This window comes from Pseudophryne corroboree, chromosome 8, assembly GCF_028390025.1.
Source record: "Pseudophryne corroboree isolate aPseCor3 chromosome 8, aPseCor3.hap2, whole genome shotgun sequence".
In the NCBI taxonomy this organism is placed as follows: Eukaryota; Metazoa; Chordata; class Amphibia; order Anura; family Myobatrachidae; genus Pseudophryne; species Pseudophryne corroboree.
Window position 1 is genome coordinate 63,843,484 of NC_086451.1, and position 18,753 is coordinate 63,862,236.

Here is an 18,753-nt window from a genome sequence, read left to right on the forward strand (position 1 = left end):
CCGCGATTACACGCCTGCTCCAGCCTGTCTTTGTCCCCTAGTCACAGAGTCTCAAGCCAGATTTGAGACAAAGAGGCAGATGTATGATTGTACTGGCTTCTTTTTATTATGTGTGTGGACCCGCTTCACCACCAGTTCGTGGTGAAGCGGGTCAGCATATTGGCAGAATTTATTATCACTGATGAAGCTAACGTGGGAGAGCGTTAAATGACCTGCAGGGTGATGTGCGCTCTCCCACTATCGGCTGTCCTGTTCGGTGCGCTGGTTCCCTCTGCGCATGTGCCGATTATCCCTCTCCCAGCAGCCTTCGCACCTCAGTGCCTTGTTCATGCGTGCTTTTTGTAGGACGCTGAGGCTCTGTGGAAGACCTCCTGGCCGTCTCACTGGGTATGCGCAAGATCTCGCTGTTATCGCAAGATCTCCCGTGCAGCCCACAGCCACCACAGCAAGGGTCAGTGCTGACCCTGCTGTGGTGTATGGGCAACGACACCTGCAGATGTTAAAATCGATGACTGCAGGTGTTGGAACGTTCAGAGCTACTGACCATTAATACATTGCCCTGCATATCGGCGTGCTATCTTGTCATGCAGCAGACACCGGCACATTCATACATGCGGGAGAACTGTTATCAGCGCAGGTAACACTTCTCCCCCATAATGACACTTAATACATCTACCCCAAAAAGACATAAGTCTACTGGGCGAGTAAAAAACCTCCCCTCAAGTGATCTCAGTGCCTCATGTATAGCGCGCCAGCATAATGCTAATGACATACGTAACGGCAACAGGTTGGCCCAACTGCGCATGAAAAAACTGAGGAGAAAAAATATGTAATAAAAAAAACACAGCATATTGGTAAAGACATCGGTGGAACATGCAAACAACCATAGCACCAGCTTGAGACAGCGTTATAAATGACATGACAACTTGGCGATACCAGCATGCTTTTCTGCTAAAGCCGGCAATGGCGCAGCCATATTGCAGTCAGGCACAACACAACACAACTGCAAAAATCACAAATGTATTTATTTTTGACCTATTGAGCCATTTTTTCCCCACCAAAAACACGGAATTAGGTTATTTATTACCGCCTGGTACATCTGCCCCACAGACCACTGTGATAATAGCCCCTGCTGTGTGTAATACAGCACCTTATCCTACTCTGCCACCACATTCATATTATCCCATGACCTAACTATTACAGTTTATCTTTGTCATCACTTTCAACACTGTAAACTGAACTGTGTTGTGGAACTGAAATGCCGGGGTCGCTGTTTCCGGGGGACCTCCTGCCTGGTAACAGAAGCGCTCCGGTTGCTATGGGGGCAGACCGGAAGTGATGGCGGAATTTGTTGACAGCGGAGCCCGTAGGATACCCAAGTGAGGAGGAGGAGGAGGAGGAGGAGGATCGGCTGTGAGCACGGCCCGGGACGGAGAGACCCAGCCCTGAGCCGCCGTGTCTGTGCCGGGCACCGTCAGGAGGAGTCCCCGGGGTAGGCTGCGGGAGACCACACTGGCTATTAAAGGGTGAGAGTGTCCCCCCAGAAACACAGTCCGCCTGACTGCTGCTGGCAGGGTAGTGTGGGCACCAGGCTGTCCCAGTGCCCTGGCAGGGCTATGATACAATGTCACCTTATGTGTAATAATGGTGCAGTGCTCTGATATGTGCCCCATTACAGCTGAGGGAGCTCCCACCACATTACATAGTATTCCCCTCATTTGTACAAAACCTGATGCAACCTGTGGTCACCAGCCAATGTCTGCAGCTACAGGCCCCATATTTTTTTTGAATGAACTTAGATTTGTTATTTTAAAAGCCGTGTACATAATACAATGTTTTAGGGTATTTGATGTTTCTGTAGAATTATTTTGCTGTCTGCAAGCCGGCGTGTTCTTGATATATTTTGTTTATTATTTTTTACCCAAGTTATCAAGTCGATAGATGAAGAAGGCTTATTTTTTTAAAACAAACAACTTTGTGCACTGTAAGGGTGACCGACTTGCGATTTGCAGTCTCTGCGAAGTCCCTCAGCTCGGGCGGTACGGAGCGGTAGATATTGTAAGTAGAGAAAACGATAAGGGCATTAGAAATGCTTTTGTCTTGTCTCTTGAATGTGAATGGCTAAGGAAGTCCGCTCCATCATGCTTTGGAACAGAACAGGGTGTTTAGCGTTCAAGGTTAAAGATTAGGTGTGTGGATCTCTCATATATAAATATGGCAGTGTGCATTGAGCAACCAGTGTAGTTTTTGTTCAGAAACTGCTTTTGTTTTGTCCTTCAAACACCGGATTGGTATAAATTAATCTTCCTACAATATGCTTTTTTTTCTTTTCTTTTCATATGAGTTATTTCCACTTATTGCCATCACAGACAGGAGGGACTGTTTTGGATTATCAGTTCACTAGCAACTGTGGGGCTGAATAGGTAGGAAAATCTGCCACTGGGCATGTGCAGCAGCTCCATTCTGCCCCTTATACTGCATGTAGTGACCGCTGGCCAGGCTGTGGGGTTATGGCTAAAATAGGGTGACCAGACTATCCCTTTAACCTAGGACACTCATGAATTACACAGGTTCTGTGGCTGGCTGACTACAAGCCTGCATTTCACCTGGTTTTAAGCAGCCACAGAAACTGTGTAATTCATGAGTATCCCAGTTTAAAGGAATAGTCTGGTTACCCTAGCTAAAACCAAGTTGGGGAAAAGACCTCTGACGTCCCCAGGGGGAGGAGCAAGTTCCGAACAGGGTACCCGAAATGTACGCTTGCCACGCTTCGGGTTACTAAAAGAGTCGTTGGTGGCAATTAGTATCCCACCGGCCTAGCTCCTACCCCTGATGTCAGAGGTCCTTTCGCCCACTTGAAACTTGCATCTACACAGGCTGTGGGGAAGGGAGTTTCCGGGCGACTGGAACTCCCCCCACCCCTCTCCCTCTTTTGCCTGTGGTCTTGGGCATCAGTGATGCCAGTTTCTTGTGGCTTGCTGTCTTTTGTTCCATCTACAAGAGAGTCACCGCCACTGTAATGGTGACAGAATTCATGCTGCTCTTGATTCTTGTTAGACTGCATTGTAAAGACAAGTTTGCAATTTATAGTTTATGAATCATCGTTATGAAGTATTTGCAGACGGTTCATTATGTTCTTATAATATATGTCAATGGACTTTGACGTTCTTATAATTATCTTTTTGTATAACTTTATCTAGAGATAAACAATGTTCTTAGGTCAGCTGATGCTATCTGTCATGTGACTCTTAGTTCAGGGAAAGTGGAGATTAGATTTTGTATTGAAAGAATACTATCATTCAGATCTGGGGTTGATATGCACGTCTGAGTGGGCTCTAGTGTTGGGGACAAAGTAAATAAACTGGGGTAGGGTAAAAGTAGTAATATAAATGTTAAAATATATAGGTATTGTATAAAATGTGCATTTGTAGCAATGTATATAGATATATAACTGTATCAATCTAAATATACACACACGTGTATGACTCTATTCAATATATTTTTGTTGTGTTAATGGGATTAGTTTAAATCAAAGCAGTGTTAATAGTGCTCCAAGGAGGTCCCGGAACTATTCAATTGGCCACGCTATTAAGCCCAAGCAGAGGATTTCTTCTCGCACCCCTCCTGAGGTGCGAGCAGAAATCCAACTAAAGCACAATGCTGTTTCATGTCTTTAGCGAGGCGCAAATAGCATAGCGGCAGGCACATAAGTCAGGTTCCCCACCCACCATAAGGCGAGGTAACTGGCATCTCCCGAATGGTGACTAAGACAATTAAATAGCTCCGGGACCTCCTTCCCGGCACTATCAACATCACTTCGAATTGAATCGACCCCATTGAGTTTCTTTCTTTTTTCTTTGTGGGTGTTTAGTTTTTTTTGTGGTGAAATTGTGAATGGTGCTAGGAGTGGGTATTAAGAAAGAAAGAAAAAAAAAATGAAAATAATAGGAAATTCAATATTTAAGTATAGGTAATGAGATATATGTATGTGTATGTATATATATATATATATAGGCCAGGGACCAATTATTGGACATCTCTAAAATGGCTTTAAAGGGAGAAGTCATAATCGTGGGAGACTTTAATTTACCTGATGTAAATTGGGAGGGGTCCTTTGCAAGTTCAGCTACAAGTGGCAAATTTCTAAATTCCTTACAGGGAGCATCTCTCAAGCAATTGGTGAGGGAGCCCACTCGCAAAGACTCAATATTAGATTTCATTCTTACAAATGGTGACAGGATATCTGACATATATGTGGGTGAGCACCTGGGATCCAGTGATCATCAAGCAGTATGGTTTAGTATAAAGACAGAATCCAACTCCTGTCACACAAAAACAAAGGTGTTGGATTTTAGAAATGCTGACTTTGCAAAAATGGGGAGATGTTTAAGTGATTCATTGGCAGACTGGAGGAACTTGGAAGGGGTGCAGGAGAGGTGGGAAAAACTGAAAAGTGCAATACTAAGGGCAACAGACCTTTGTATCAGAAGGGTTAGGAAAAGCACCAGGAAAAGGAAGCCAGTGTGGTTCGCAAAAGAAGTATTAACTAGTGTGAAAGCAAAAAAAAAAAAAATGGCTTTTAGCAAATACAAACAGACTCAAAATAATAACGACAAAGAGGTGTATCTTGACAGACGGAAGGATGCTTAGAAAGTGATCAGACGTGCCAAGGCAGAAGCTGAGGAGACAATGGCCCAGTCAGTAGATAAAGGGGGAAAACTTTTTTTAAGTATATAAATGAAAGGAGAAAATCAAATAGAGGAATAATAAGACTTAAGACAGAGAGTGGGCATTTGGTGGAGGGAGACAAGGCAATAGCAGATCACCTAAATAATTATTTTTGCTCAGTATTTACTACTGAAGGAGAAGGGAAAAGGGGCCACAGTTAAGTTGCAAGGACATTCATAAAAATAAGGTAGATGAAAATACATTTACAGAGGAGAAGGTCCTAACAGAACTTTCAAAACTAAAAGTGGATAAATCAATGGGGCCAGATGGGATGCACCCATGGATACTAAAAGAGCTAAAAGATGTGCTGATTACACCTTTAACAGAATTATTTAACAGTCACTAAATACAGGTGCCATTCCAGAGGACTGGAAAAGAGCAAATGTAGTTCCACTGTACAAAAGTGGAAGCAAGGAAGAAGCAAGTAACTACAGACCAGTAAGCCTTACATCAGTAGTAGGGAAAGTAATGGAAAAACTACTAAAAGAAAGAGTTGTGGAATATCTTAAATCAAACAACTTACAGGATCCAAAACAGCATGGATTTACTGGTGGGAGATCATGCCAAACAAATCTTATTGACTTTTTTCGACTCTGTGATGAAAATAATAGATCAAGGGGGAGCTGTAGATGTAGCATATCTAGACTTTAGTAAGGCAGTTGACACTGTCCCACATCGCAGACTGCTAAATAAACTTGAAAGCATGGGGGTGGATTATAGAATAGTTAAATGGATAAGAACCTGGTTGCAGGATAGAAAACAGACAGTTGTAGTAAATGGAGTGCAATCTATGGAGGGAAATGTTACCAGTGGAGTACCCCAGGGATCTGTACTCAAACCAGTTCTCTTCAATATCTTTGTTGGTGACATTGCAAATGGTATTGAAGGGAAAGTATGCCTTTTTGCAGATGATACAAAGATATGCAACAGGGTAGACACACCAGGAGGGGTAAAACAAATGATTGATGACCTAGCTAGGCTTGAAAAATGGTCAAGAACGCGGCAACTACAGTTTTATGCTAAAAAATGCAAAATCATGCACTTGGGTCTCAAAAACACAAAGGCTAAATATAGTATCAAGGGTACTATAATGGAAGCAATGAGAAAGGCAAGTCAGATGCTTGGTTGCATAGGGAGAGGAATCAGTAGCAGGAAAAAAGAAGTGATAATGCCACTGTATAGGTCATTGGTACGGCCTCATCTGGAATACTGTGTCCAGTTCTGGAGACCATATCTCAAGAAGGATATAAATACATTAGAGAGTGTACAAAGAAGGGCAACTAAAATGGTGCATGGCCTACATCACAAAACTTACCTGGAAAGGCTAAAATATATTAACATGTATAGTTTGGAGGAGAGAAGGGAAAGGGACATGATAGAAACTTTAAAATATACCATGGGGTATATTCAATTGAAGTCGGATCCATTCCGACATTCATTTGTCGGAATGGATCCGACCTTGCCTATTCAATGGACATCTCAATTCGACTTTTACAAAAGTCGAATTGAGATGTGTGTGGGGGGGGAGCCGCGGGCAGACGGGGGAGAGCAGCGCTACAGCAGCCGCTGCGCGGCTCTCCCCCATCTGCCCGCGGCTCTCCCCCATCCCTCCTGTCTCACACCTGCCGCTCTGTCCCCCGTCACACCTGCCGCTCTGTCCCCCGTCACACCTGCCGCTCTGTCCCCCGTCACAGCCGCCGCTCTGTCCCCCGTCACAGCCGCCGCTCTGTCCCGCTCCCCGTCTCCCCCTCTCTCACAGCCACCGCTCACGACAGCGTCCACCCGGCTCCAGCAAGTGAGGTCTCGCTTGCTGGAGCCGGGTGGACGCTGCTGTGAGCGGCGGCTGTCCTCCAGCGCTGCTCTCCCCCTCTCCTGCTCTAATCCCTCATCTCAGTCCGACATTTTTTTATGTCGGACTGAGATGGTCGAAAAGGGGGCCAAAACCTGTCTGTTTTGGACCCGTTTTTTTGACACAAGCATGTGGATCGGCAGCTATTCCGCTGATCCATGTGCTTTTCGACAAGTCGAATTCTTCGACTTGTCGAAAATATTTGGGATATATTGAATAGGTCGAATCACGATTCGACCTTAAAAAGTCGAAAACTGACGTCTTTTCGACAGACGGCAGTTTTCGACTTCAATTGAATATACCCCCAAAGGTTTTAACAAAGTTCAGGAGGGAAACATTCTTCAAAGGAAAAGAAGTATTAGAACTCGAGGACATACACTGAAAGTGGAGGGAGGCAGGTTCAGGGGAATTTAAGGAAAAATTACTTCACAGAAAGGGTAGTGGATAAGTGGAATAGCCTCCCATTAGAGGTGGTAGACTGTAGAGCAATTTAAACATGCTTGGGATAGACATATGAATATCCTTACAAAGAATTAACAAATAATTAAGGTTTAAAAAGTTTTGAGATTACCTAAAGGATAAAAAAAAAGGGGCAGACTAGATGGACCAAGTGGTTCTTATCTGCCGTCAAATTCTATGTTTCTATGTTTACATAATTCTTTGATTCTGGTTTAAATCAGTAGCTCTTCCTAGGTAGAATAAGAGATTGTCTTCCATTTAAACAATCTATTTACACACACACACTCACTCACTCACTCACTCACTCACGCGCGCGGTATCCGTTTAGGTACAATCCTTTTTCAGCCTATAATAATGGTCATTATCATGCTATCCAATTATAAGCCGTTTTTATCGTCCGAAAAAGGACCCGCGATATCGTAGGATAAGGGATAAGCTCCCGATCCTGTGTGTTATTACGTTTCCGGAGGCTGCTTGTCGCATATTATGCTCAGGCACCTGAAGCATAATCCCTGATAAATGCCAGTTTACGGGACTAATTGGATAGCCCTTAGCTAACATATACTATGTAAACAAAAGCCATTGTACACCCCCCACCCCCTGAAGTGGTGTGCTCCTGCAGCAGACACGTGTTTGGGATGGTATGAAATGGGTAGTGTGGCACGGATTAGAAAACTTGCTAGCAAAATGGCTTGACGGAAGGAGCTAAATGAATTTGAAATAGGGGATCATCGTAGTCTGCGCAATGTCATGTTTTCAGGGCGACGCTGGACTGGTTACAAAAAATTCTGTAACCCGGTTGGACTGGCCAGTTCAGATTAATTGAAGAGCCGGCTGCATTCTAGGCCGACTCGACCTTCCAGTGTCGCAGTTGGTTACTGTACTTAAAGTGGAATTACAAAACCTACCGCCGGCTATCATTCAGGAACTTGTGGACAGTTGGTGCCTGCAGTAATCACTGCACGTGGTGGACCTACAAAGTACTGACGCCAATAAAATCTCGCTGATCTATTTGCTGTCAGTGTCCAATCACTTTTGTGTACTTAGTATTTAAGCAGCGGTTAATTACCACTGCTAATAGGATACCGACCTAAATATGAAACTAGAAGAATAAAACATTGCAGATATAATGTGATTCCAATACTGGAACATTAAATCTGAGATCTCATAACTGATATAATAAAATTACCATGTTTGGATACTTCCAACATCCCTGATCCATAGCAGATAGTTGACACAATAATAGAACACAAGTGGCAGTGTGGAAAGATAGTTTTCCTCAGGAACGATAAGGTTAGTGAAGGTAGTAAATTCACTTCCTGGACTCTATATAATACCCCTTTCACATCGCAAAAATAACCTGGAATCGACCCGACATATTGCCGTGTCGACACGGGTCAGTGTGCGATGTGAAAGGGCCCCATGGGAATTCCCGGGTTGCCTGACCCGGTAATTCAACCCTGGTAATTAGAAGGGTTATTTCCAGGTTGAATACCTGGTCAGTGGCAGCGTAAACGGATACCCTCGTCAATACGATCCGGGACCCGTTTACTACATGGAGAGAGGCGGTACGGAGATGAGCTCATCTCCCAGAGCCACCTCCACCCTAGCTGCTGGCTCCGCCCCCCCACCACTATGGTAACCGACCCGGCATATTGCCGGGTCAGAAAGCCAGAGCAGAGGCTCCAATGCCGGATCCCACCCGGGAAGGACCCGTTTCCAATTCCCGTGTGGGATCCAGCATTGGAGATCTGAAAGGGGTATTTCAAATGAAGTGTTCATAAACGGATGTGGTGCAAAATACCGACATATGACATGTGAACATGATTCTAAGTCGTGATCACTCTGGCATCCTGCACCCAATCAGAGAGGAGGGCATATTTTAATTTCTCTTACGTCCTAGAGGATGCTGTGGACTCCGTAAGGACCATGGGGTATAGACGGGCTCCGCAGGAGACATGGGCACTATAAAGAACTTTTAGTATGGGTGTGCACTGGCTCCTTCCTCTATGCCCCTCCTCCACCCCTCAGTTAGATTGTGTGCCCAGAGGAGCTCTACAGAGTTTCTCTAAATAAAGAATTTTGTTAGGTTTTTTTTTTATTTTCAGGGAGCACTGCTGGCAACAGGCTCCCTGCATCGTGGGACTGAGGAGAGAGAAGCAGACCTACTTAAATGATAGGCACTGCTTCTTAGGCTACTGGACACTATTAGCTCCAGAGGGAGTCGGAACACTAGTTTCACCCCGCCGTTTGTCCCGGAGCCGCGCCGCCGTCCTCCTCGCAGAGCCAGAAGATAGAAGCCGGGTGAGTATAAGAAGAAAATAAGACTTCAAGGCGGCAGAAGACTTCAGATCTTCATTGAGGTAAGCGCGCAGCGGTAACGCTGCACGCCATTGCTCCCACACACTACACACACAGTACAGGCACTGATGGGTGCAGGGCGCAGGGGGGGGCGCCCTGGGCAGCAATAAACCTCGAGTATGGCATATCAGGAGGCATTAGGCTGCTGAGGCAGTAAATGGAGAAATCCCCCGCCATTTTTTACATATTGAAGCGGGACTGAAGCCCGCCACTGGAGGGGGCGGAGCTTGATCCCTCAGCACTAACAGTGCCATATTCTCCACAGAACGCTGCAGAGAAGCTGGCTCCCCGGACTCTCCCCTGCTGAACTCGGTGACAGAGGGCTGGAAAAGAGGGGGGGGGGCATTTTCAAGGCGCAGTGACTGTATTACACATTGATTGGTGATAAAAGCGCTATCTGGGTTATTTTCCAGTATCTGTAGGCGCTGGGTGTGTGCTGGCATACTCTCTCTCTCTGTCTCTCCAAAGGTCCTTGTTGGAGAATTGTCCCCTTATAGATATATCCCTGTGTGTGGGGGGGTGTCGGTACGTGCGTGTCGGCATGTCTGAGGCGGAAGGCTCATCCAAGGAGGAGGTGGAGCGAATGAGTGGTGTGTCTCCGTCGGCAACGCTGACTCATGAATGGATGGACATGTGGCATATGTTAAATGCAAGTGTGGCCTCATTACATAAGAGACTGGACCTGGCAGAGTCCAGGGAAAAATCTGGGGGTCAATCCACGGATTGGGCTGGGTCACAGGGCCCGTCGGGGTCTCAAAAACGTCCCCTATCCCAAATAGCTGACACTGATACCGACACTGATTCTGATTCCAGTGTCGATTACGATGATGCAAGATTGCACCCAAGGGTGGCAAAGGGTATTCAGTGTATGATTATTGCAGTGAAAGAGGTTTTGCATATCACAGATGACCCCTCTGTCCCTGACATGAGGGTGCGCATGTATAAGGAAAAGAAACCTGAGGTAACCTTTCCCCCTTCTCATGAGCTGAACGAGTTGTTTGAAAAAGCTTGGGAAACTCCAGATAAAAATCTGCAGATTCCCAAAAGGATTCTTATGGCGTATCCTTTCCCTGCTCAGGACAGGGTGCGTTGGGAATCCTCTCCCAGGGTGGACAAGGCTTTGACGCGCCTGTCCAAGAAGGTGGCGCTACCATCTCCGGACACGGCAGCCCTCAAGGATCCTGCTGATCGCAGACAGGAGACTACTTTAAAGTCTATTTATGTGCATACAGGTGTTTTGCTCAGACCGGCAATAGCTTCGGCATGGGTATGTAGCGCAGTTGCAGCATGGACAGATACCTTGTCAGAGGGCCTTGATACCCTAGACAGGGATACCATTTTATTAACATTAGCCCACATTAAAGATGCAGTCTTATTTATGAGGGACGCTCAAAGAGACGTTGGGCTGCTGGGTTCCAGAGCCAATGCGATGGCTATTTCTGCAAGGCGAGCTCTATGGACCCGCCAATGGACGGGTGACGCAGACTCCAAGAAACATATGGAGGTTTTACCTTACAAGGGTGAAGTGTTGTTTGGGGAGGGGCTCGCGGACCTGGTTGCCACAACTACTGCAGGTAAATCTCAATTTTTACCTTTTGTTCCCCAACAGCAAAAGAAAACTCCACAATATCAGATGCATTCCTTTTGGTCGCATAAGGCCAGAAGAGGTCGGGGCTCCTCTTTCCTTGCCAGAGGTAAGAGTAAAGGGAAAAGAACACCTGCGTTGGCTAGCTCCCAGGAGCAAAAGTCCTCCCCGGCTTCTACAAAATCCACCGCATGACGCTGGGGCTCCCCTAAGGGAGTCCGCACCGGTGGGGGCACGTCTTCGACTTTTCAGCCAAATCTGGGTTCTTTCAGAAGTGGATCCTTGGGCAATCGAAATTGTTTCCCAGGGCTACAAGCTGGAATTCGAAGAGGTGCCCCCCCCCCCCCCCCCCCCCCCCCCCGCGCCGATTTTTCAAGTCGGCCTTGCCAGCTTCGCCACCGGAGAGGGAAGTAGTGTTAGCTGCAATTCAAAAGCTGTGTCAACAGCAAGTGGTGGTCAAGGTTCCCCTGGTTCAACATGGAAAAGGGTATTATTCAACCCTGTTTGTGGTCCCGAAGCCGGATGGTTCGGTCAGACCCATTTTAAATCTGAAATCCCTAAACCTGTACTTAAAAAAGTTCAAATTCAAGATGGAATCGCTCCGAGCGGTCATATCCAGCCTGGAAGGGGGGGATTTTATGGTGTCACTAGACATTAAGGATGCATACCTTCATGTCCCCATATACCCTCCTCATCAGGAATACCTGAGATTCTCTGTACAGGACTGTCATTACCAGTTTCAGACGTTGCCGTTTGGGCTTTCCACGGCCCCGAGGATTTTTACCAAGGTAATGGCAGAGATGATGGTGCTCCTGCGCAGGCAGGGAGTCACAATTAACGCATACTTGGACGATCTCCTGATAAAGGCGAGATCGAGAGACAAATTGCTGGAGAGCGTGTCGCTCTCCTTGAAAGTGCTGCAACAGCATGGTTGGATTCTCAATCTGCCAAAGTCACAATTGGTTCCAACGACTCGGCTATCGTTCCTAGGCATGATTCTGGACACGGAACAAAAGCGGGTTTTTCTCCCATTGGAAAAAGCCCAGGATCTCCAGAACATGGTCAGAGACCTGCTAAGACCAAAAAGAGTGGCTGTTCATCAATGCACTCGAGTTCTGGGAAAAATGGTGGCAGCCTACGAGGCCATCCCCTTCGGCAGGTTTCATGCGAGGACTTTTCAGTGGGACCTTCTGGACAAGTGGTCCGGGTCTCATCTACAAATACATCAGAAAATAACCCTGTCCCCCAGGGCCAGGGTGTCTCTCCTGTGGTGGCTGCAGAGTGCTCACCTTCTAGAGGGTCGCAGGTTCGGGATTCAAGACTGGGTTCTGGTGACCACGGATGCGAGCCTCTGAGGATGGGGAGCAGTCACACAAGGAAGAAATTTTCAAGGAATATGGTCAAGCCAGGAGGCTTGCCTACACATCAACATACTGGAATTGAGGGCCATATACAACGACCTGCAACAAGCGGAAACTCTTCTTCGGGGCCTCCCGGTTCTGATTCAGTCAGACAACGTCACAGCCATGGCTCTTGTAAACCGCCAAGGCGGGACAAGGAGCAGAGTGGCGATGGCGGAAGCCACCAGGATTCTTCGCTGGGCGGAAAATCACGTAAGCGCTCTGTCAGCTGTCTTCATTCCGGGAGTGGACAACTGGGAAGCAGACTTCCTCAGCAGACACGATCTCTATCCAGGAGAGTGGGGACTTCATCAAGAAGTTTTTGCAGAGATAACATGTCTTTGGGGAATTCCTCAATTAGACATGATGGCGTCAGTAGCAGTAGACGCCCTAGTGACACCATGGGTGTTTCGGTCGGTCTATGTGTTTCCTCCTCTTCCTCTCATCTCAAAGATATTGAGACTCATAAGACTAAAGAGAGTGTAGGCAATACTCATTGTCCCAGTTTGGCCTCGAAGGGCCTGGTACTCAGATCTTCAGGAAATGCTCACATAAGATCCATGGCCTCTTCCTCTCAGGGAGGACCTGTTACAGCAGGGGCCATGTGTGTTCCAAGACTTACCGCGGTTACGTTTGACGGCATGGCGGTTGAACACCGGATCCTAGCTGAGAAAGGTATTCCGGAGGAAGTCATCCCTACTCTCATCAAGGCTAGGAAGGAGGTGACGGCTAAGCATTATCACCGTATCTGGAGGAAGTATGTATCTTGGTGTAAAGCCAAGAATGCTCCTACGGAAGATTTCCATTTGGGCCGATTTCTCCACTTTCTACAGACAGGAGTGGATATGGGCCTGAAGTTAGGCTCCTTTAAGGTCCAGATTTCGGCCCTATCTATCTTCTTTCAGAGGGAATTGGCTTCTCTCCCAGAAGTCCAGACGTTTGTGAAGGGAGTGCTGCATATCCAGCCCCCCTTTGTGCCCCCAGTGGCACCGTGGGACCTTAACGTGGTCTTAAAATTCCTGAGTTCTCACTGGTTTGACCCTCTTCAAACAGTTGAATTAAAATTTCTCACGTGGAAGGTGGTCATGTTATTGGCCTTGGCATCTGCAAGGCGGGTGTCAGAATTGGCGGCGTTGTCCCACAAGAGCCCCTATTTGATTTTCCATGTGGATAGAGCTGAGTTGAGGACGCGTCCTCAATTTTTGCCTAAGGTGGTTTCTTCTTTTCATATGAACCAACCTATTGTAGTGCCAGTGGCTACGGGGGACTGGGAGGACTCCAGGTCCCTGGATGTAGTCAGGGCCTTAAAGATTTATGTAGCCAGGACGGCTAGGGTTAGGATAACAGAGGCTCTGTTTGTCCTGTATGCAGCCAACAAGGTTGGCGCTCCTGCTTCTAAGCAGACTATTGCTCGCTGGATCTGTAACACAATTCAGCAGGCTCATTCTACGGCTGGATTGCCGTTACCAAATTCCGTAAAGGCCCACAACACTAGGAAGGTGGGCTCTTCTTGGGCGGCTGCCCGAGGTGTCTCGGCATTACAGCTTTGCCGAGCAGCAACTTGGTCGGGTTCAAACACCTTTGCAAACTTCTACAAGTTTGATACCCTGGCTGAGGAGGACCTTGCGTTTGCTCAGTCGGTGCTGCAGAGTCATCCGCACTCTCCCGGTTTGGAGCTTTGGTATAAACCCCATGGTCCTTACGGAGTCCCCAGCATCCTCTAGGACGTAAGAGAAAATAAGATTTTAAACCTACCGGTAAATCTTTTTCTCCTAGTCCGTAGAGGATGCTGGGCGCCCGTCCCAGTGCGAACTAAATCTGCAAGACTTGTATATAGTTTTCTCTTACGTCCTAGAGGATGCTGGGGACTCCAAAAGGACCATGGGGTATAGACGGGATCCGCAGGAGCTTGGGCACACTGAAAAGACTTAAACTGGGTGTTAACTGGCTCCTCCCTCTATGCCCCTCCTCCAGACTCCAGTTAGACTTTGTGCCCAGGACTGACTGGACACTCACTAGGGGAGCTCTCCTGAGTTTCTCTGGAAAAGACTTTTGTTAGGTTTTTTGTTTTTTCAGGGAGACCTGCTGGCTACAGGCTCCCTGCATCGTGGGACTGAGGGGAGAGAAGCAGACCTACTTCTACTTAGTTAAGGGCTCTGCTTTTCGGCTACTGGACACCATTAGCTCCAGAGGGTTCGATCACTTGGTTCACCTAGCTGCTTCTTCCCGGAGCCGCGCCGTCAATCCCCACACAGAAGCCAGAAGAAAGAAGTCGGGTGAGTATGAGAAGAACAGAAGACTTCAGGACGGCAGAAGACTTCAGTAACCATTTACAGCGCAGCGGTAACGCTGCGCAACAGGCCCCCACACACTTTCACCAACGGCACTCTCGGTGCAGGGCGCTGGGGGGGGGGAGGGGCGCCCTGGGCAGCATGTTACTGAGGTTCGGGGACCGGCAGAAGGCTTTTCGGTGCCTCGGCACCGTTTCTCAAACCCCCGCCGGCATCTTTTAATTTTCAAATTTGGCGGGCCGAAGCGCGCCGGGAAGGGGCGGAGCTTCGTCTTACGGCTCACAGCGACATCTTCTCCTTCAACACGCGGCTGAAGGAGACGCTGCCCGGGACCTCCACATCTCCTCTCACAAGTAACGGGGAGCTAATCGGGAGGGGGGGGGGAGGCCGCAGTGTGGTGCATTTTTATTATTATTTAAGCAGCGCTGGGTACATATATCTTTTGACGGGATATATGGGCGCTGGGGTGTGAGCTGGCATACTCCCTCTGTGTCCTCTATCTGGGCTTCATTGTGGGCCTGTCACCTAGCTGAGACGTTCTGTGTGTATCTGTGTGTCGGTACTACGTGTCGGCATGTCTGAGGCTGAATGTTATTCACCAGAGGAGGTTATTGGGGGAGCGGATGTGGGGCTAGATTTGGGCCTGTCGGCGCAGCCGACCCCTGATTTACTCGCATTGTTAAGTACGATAAATGCGAATGTAGCTTCTTTATCAAAGAGGTTAGATAAGTCTGAGTCACAGACACAGGTGTGGAAAAAGTCCATGGAAGAGGCTTTGTCTCAGGTGCAGACCCCATCCGGGACGCAAAAGCGGCCATTTACTCAAGTGGTAGATACTGATACCGACACGGACTCTGATTCCGACGTCGATTTTACTGAGGCTGCTTTACATCCACGTTTAGTTAAGAGTATTCAGTACATGGTTGTGGCTCTAAAAGATGTTTTACACATTTCTGATGAACCTGCGGTACAGGAAACAAGGATTTGCTTGTTCAAGGGAAAAAAACCCGAGGTGAAGTTTCCCCCTCTCATGAAATGAATACTCTTTGTGAAAAGGCTTGGGAGTCGCCGGACAAGAGGTGGCAGATTCCCAAGAGGATTTACATGGCGTATACTTTCCCCTCTGATGACAGGGAAAAATGGGAGGCGTCTCCAAATGTTGACAAAGATCTATCTCGTTTATCTAAGAAAGTGGCGCTTCCGTCTCCTGACACGGCAGCCCTCAAATATCCGGCGGATCGCAAGCTGGAGACGTCTCTGAAGTCCATTTTCGCTTATTCGGGTGCATTGCTCAGACCTGCTGTGGCGTCGGTATGGGTGAGTAGTGCTATTGCTAAATGGGCTGAGAATTTAGCTAATGATATGGATACCCTTGATAAAGATAATGTTCTTTTGACTCTTGGTTATATCAAGGACGCTGCAGATTACCTGAAGGATGCGGCGAGGGATGTTTGTCTCTTGGGATCAAGAGCCAATGCCATGTCGATATCGGCCAGGAGGGCGTTGTGGATCCATCAATGGAATGCTGATGCCGACTCCAAGAGAGCTATGGAAGCTTTCTCCTTCAAAGGTACTGTCTTGTTTGGGGACGGCTTGGCTGACCTGGTCTCTACCGCGACTGCGGGTAAGTCCTCTTTTCTTCCTTATGTTCCCACACAACAGAAAAAGGCACCACATCAGCAGATGCAGTCCTTTCGTCACAATAAATACAGGCGTGGAAAAGGTTTGTCCTTCCTCGCTTCAAAAGGTAGAGGAAGAGGAAGGAAGCCGCCTGCAGTGTCAGGCGCCCAGGACCAAAAGTCCTTCCCTGCCTCTACCAAGTCCACCGCATGACGCTTGGGCTTCCCTGGGGGAGTCCGGACCGGTGGGGGGCCATCTGCGAATATTCAGTCAGGTCTGGATTCAATCAGACCTGGATCCTTGGGTCCTAGAGATTGTGTCTCAGGGATACAAGCTGGAGTTTCGGGAGATGCCCCCTCACCGGTTCTTCATTTCGGCCTTACCAGTGGCTCTTCCGGACAGGGAGGTGGTGCTGGCAGCGATACAAAAATTGTGTCTACAAAGGGTCATTGTTCCCGTTCCCTCGTCCCAACGGGGGGAGGGGTTCTACTCGAGCCTCTTTGTTGTGCCGAAACCGGACGGTTCGGTCAGACCAATTCTGAATCTAAACTCCCTCAATCCATACTTGAAAGTTTTCAAGTTAAGATGGAATCTCTTCGAGCTGTAATTGCCAGCCTGGAAGGGGGGGATTTTATGGCGTCAGTCGACATAAAGGATGCCTACTTACACGTCCCGATATATCCTTCGCATCAGGCCTTCCTCAGGTTTGCGATACAGGATTCTCATTACCAATTTCAGACGTTGCCGTTTGGGCTTTCCATGGCTCTGAGGATTTTCACCAAAGTCATGGCGGAAATGATGGTTCTCCTTCGCAAACAAGGGGTTACGATTATCCCGTACTTGGACGATCTCCTGATAAAGGCGAGGTCCAAGGAACGGTTGCTGAGAAGTGTAAATTTGTCACTGTCGGTTCTGCGACAGCACGGTTGGGTACTCAATTTGCCAAAATCTCAGTTGATTCCGACCACTCGGCTGCCTTTTCTGGGCATGATTCTGGACACGGATTTACAGAGAGTATTTCTTCCAGAAGAAAAAGCTCTGGAACTGATGACTGATGACGATGGTCAGGGAACTTCTGAGGCCGACGAGTGTGTCAATCCATCACTGTACTCTGGTTCTGGGGAAAATGGTTGCGGCGTACGAAGCCATTCCATTTGGCAGGTTTCATGCCCGGGTGTTTCAGTGCGACTTGCTGAGCAAATGGTCCGGGTCTCACCTACACATGCACCGGAAGATAAGTCTGTCTCCCAGAGCCAGAATTTCTCTCCTGTGGTGGCTACAAAGTTCTCACCTCCTAGGGGGACGCCGGTTCGGTATCCAGGATTGGGTACTTCTGACAACAGATGCAAGTCTCCGGGGCTGGGGCGCAGTCACCCAAGGAAGAAATTTCCAGGGGAAATGGTCACTCCAGGAAGCTTGTCTCCACATAAATGTTCTCGAGTTAAGAGCCATTTACAACGGCCTGCTACAAGCAAGAAGCCTTCTTCAGGGTCGACCTGTCCTGGTGCAGTCAGACAGCATCACAGCGGTGGCACATATAAACCCTCAAGATGGAACAAGGAGCAGAGCGGCAATGGCGGAGGCCACAAGAATCCTTCGCTGGGCGGAAAAACACGTGAGCGCCCTGTCAGCAGTCTTCCTACCGGGAGTGGACAACTGGGAAGCAGATTTCCTCAGCAGACACGATCTCCATCCGGGAGGGTGGGCTCTTCACCAAGAGGTATTTTCAGACGTGACAAAACTTTGGGGAATTCCGTTGATCGGCATGATGGCGTCTCGTCAAGGGACCCCCAAGCCAGTGCAGTGGACGCCCTGTTGTCTCCGTGGGTGTTCCAGTCGGTGTATGTGTTCCCTCCACTTCCTCTCATTCCAAAGGTACTGGGGATCATTCGACGAGCAAGGGTTCAGCTGATTCTCGTCGTTCCAGATTGGCCAAGAAGGGCCTGGTACCCGGATCTTCAGGAATTACTGGTGGAAGATCCTTGGCCGCTTCCTCTAAGAGAGGACCTGTTGTTACAGGGTCCATGCGTGTTTCCAGACTTACGGCGGCTGCGTTTGACGGCATGGAGGTTGAGCGCCAGATCTTAGCTCGTAAGGGTATTCCCAGGGAGGTCATTCCCACTCTCATTAAGGCTAGGAAGGAGGTTACGGCGAAACATTATCACCGTATTTGGAGAAATTATGTTTCCTGGTTGTGAGTCTAAAATGGCTCCTGCGGAAGATTTTCACTTGGGTCGCTTTCTCCACTATTTGCAGGCGGGAGTAGATGCAGGCCTGAAATTAGGCTCCATCAAAGTGCAGATTTCGGCTTTGTCTATTTTCTTTCAAAAGGAATTAGCTGCCCTCCCAGAGGTTCAGACTTTTGTGAAAGGAGTAATGCATATCAATCCTCCGTTTGTGCCTCCTGTAGCTCCATGGGATCTTGATGTGGTCTTACGGTTTCTCATGTCTTCCTGGTTT

General features: G+C 48.0%; 1 protein-coding gene across 2 annotated transcripts in view; it reads left to right on the forward strand.

Moving 5' to 3' along the window:
* The first annotated feature begins 1,330 nt into the window (after window positions 1-1,330).
* The window catches only part of ZER1 (zyg-11 related cell cycle regulator), a 94,107-nt gene continuing 76,684 nt past the window's right edge, over window positions 1,331-18,753 (forward strand). The window contains exon 1 of one of the 2 annotated variants that reach the window (XM_063936517.1): window positions 1,331-1,526. The gene's annotated coding sequence lies outside the window, so the exon portion shown is untranslated. The remainder of the gene's footprint in view (window positions 1,527-18,753) is intronic. The other variant, XM_063936518.1, reaches the window with a different exon arrangement.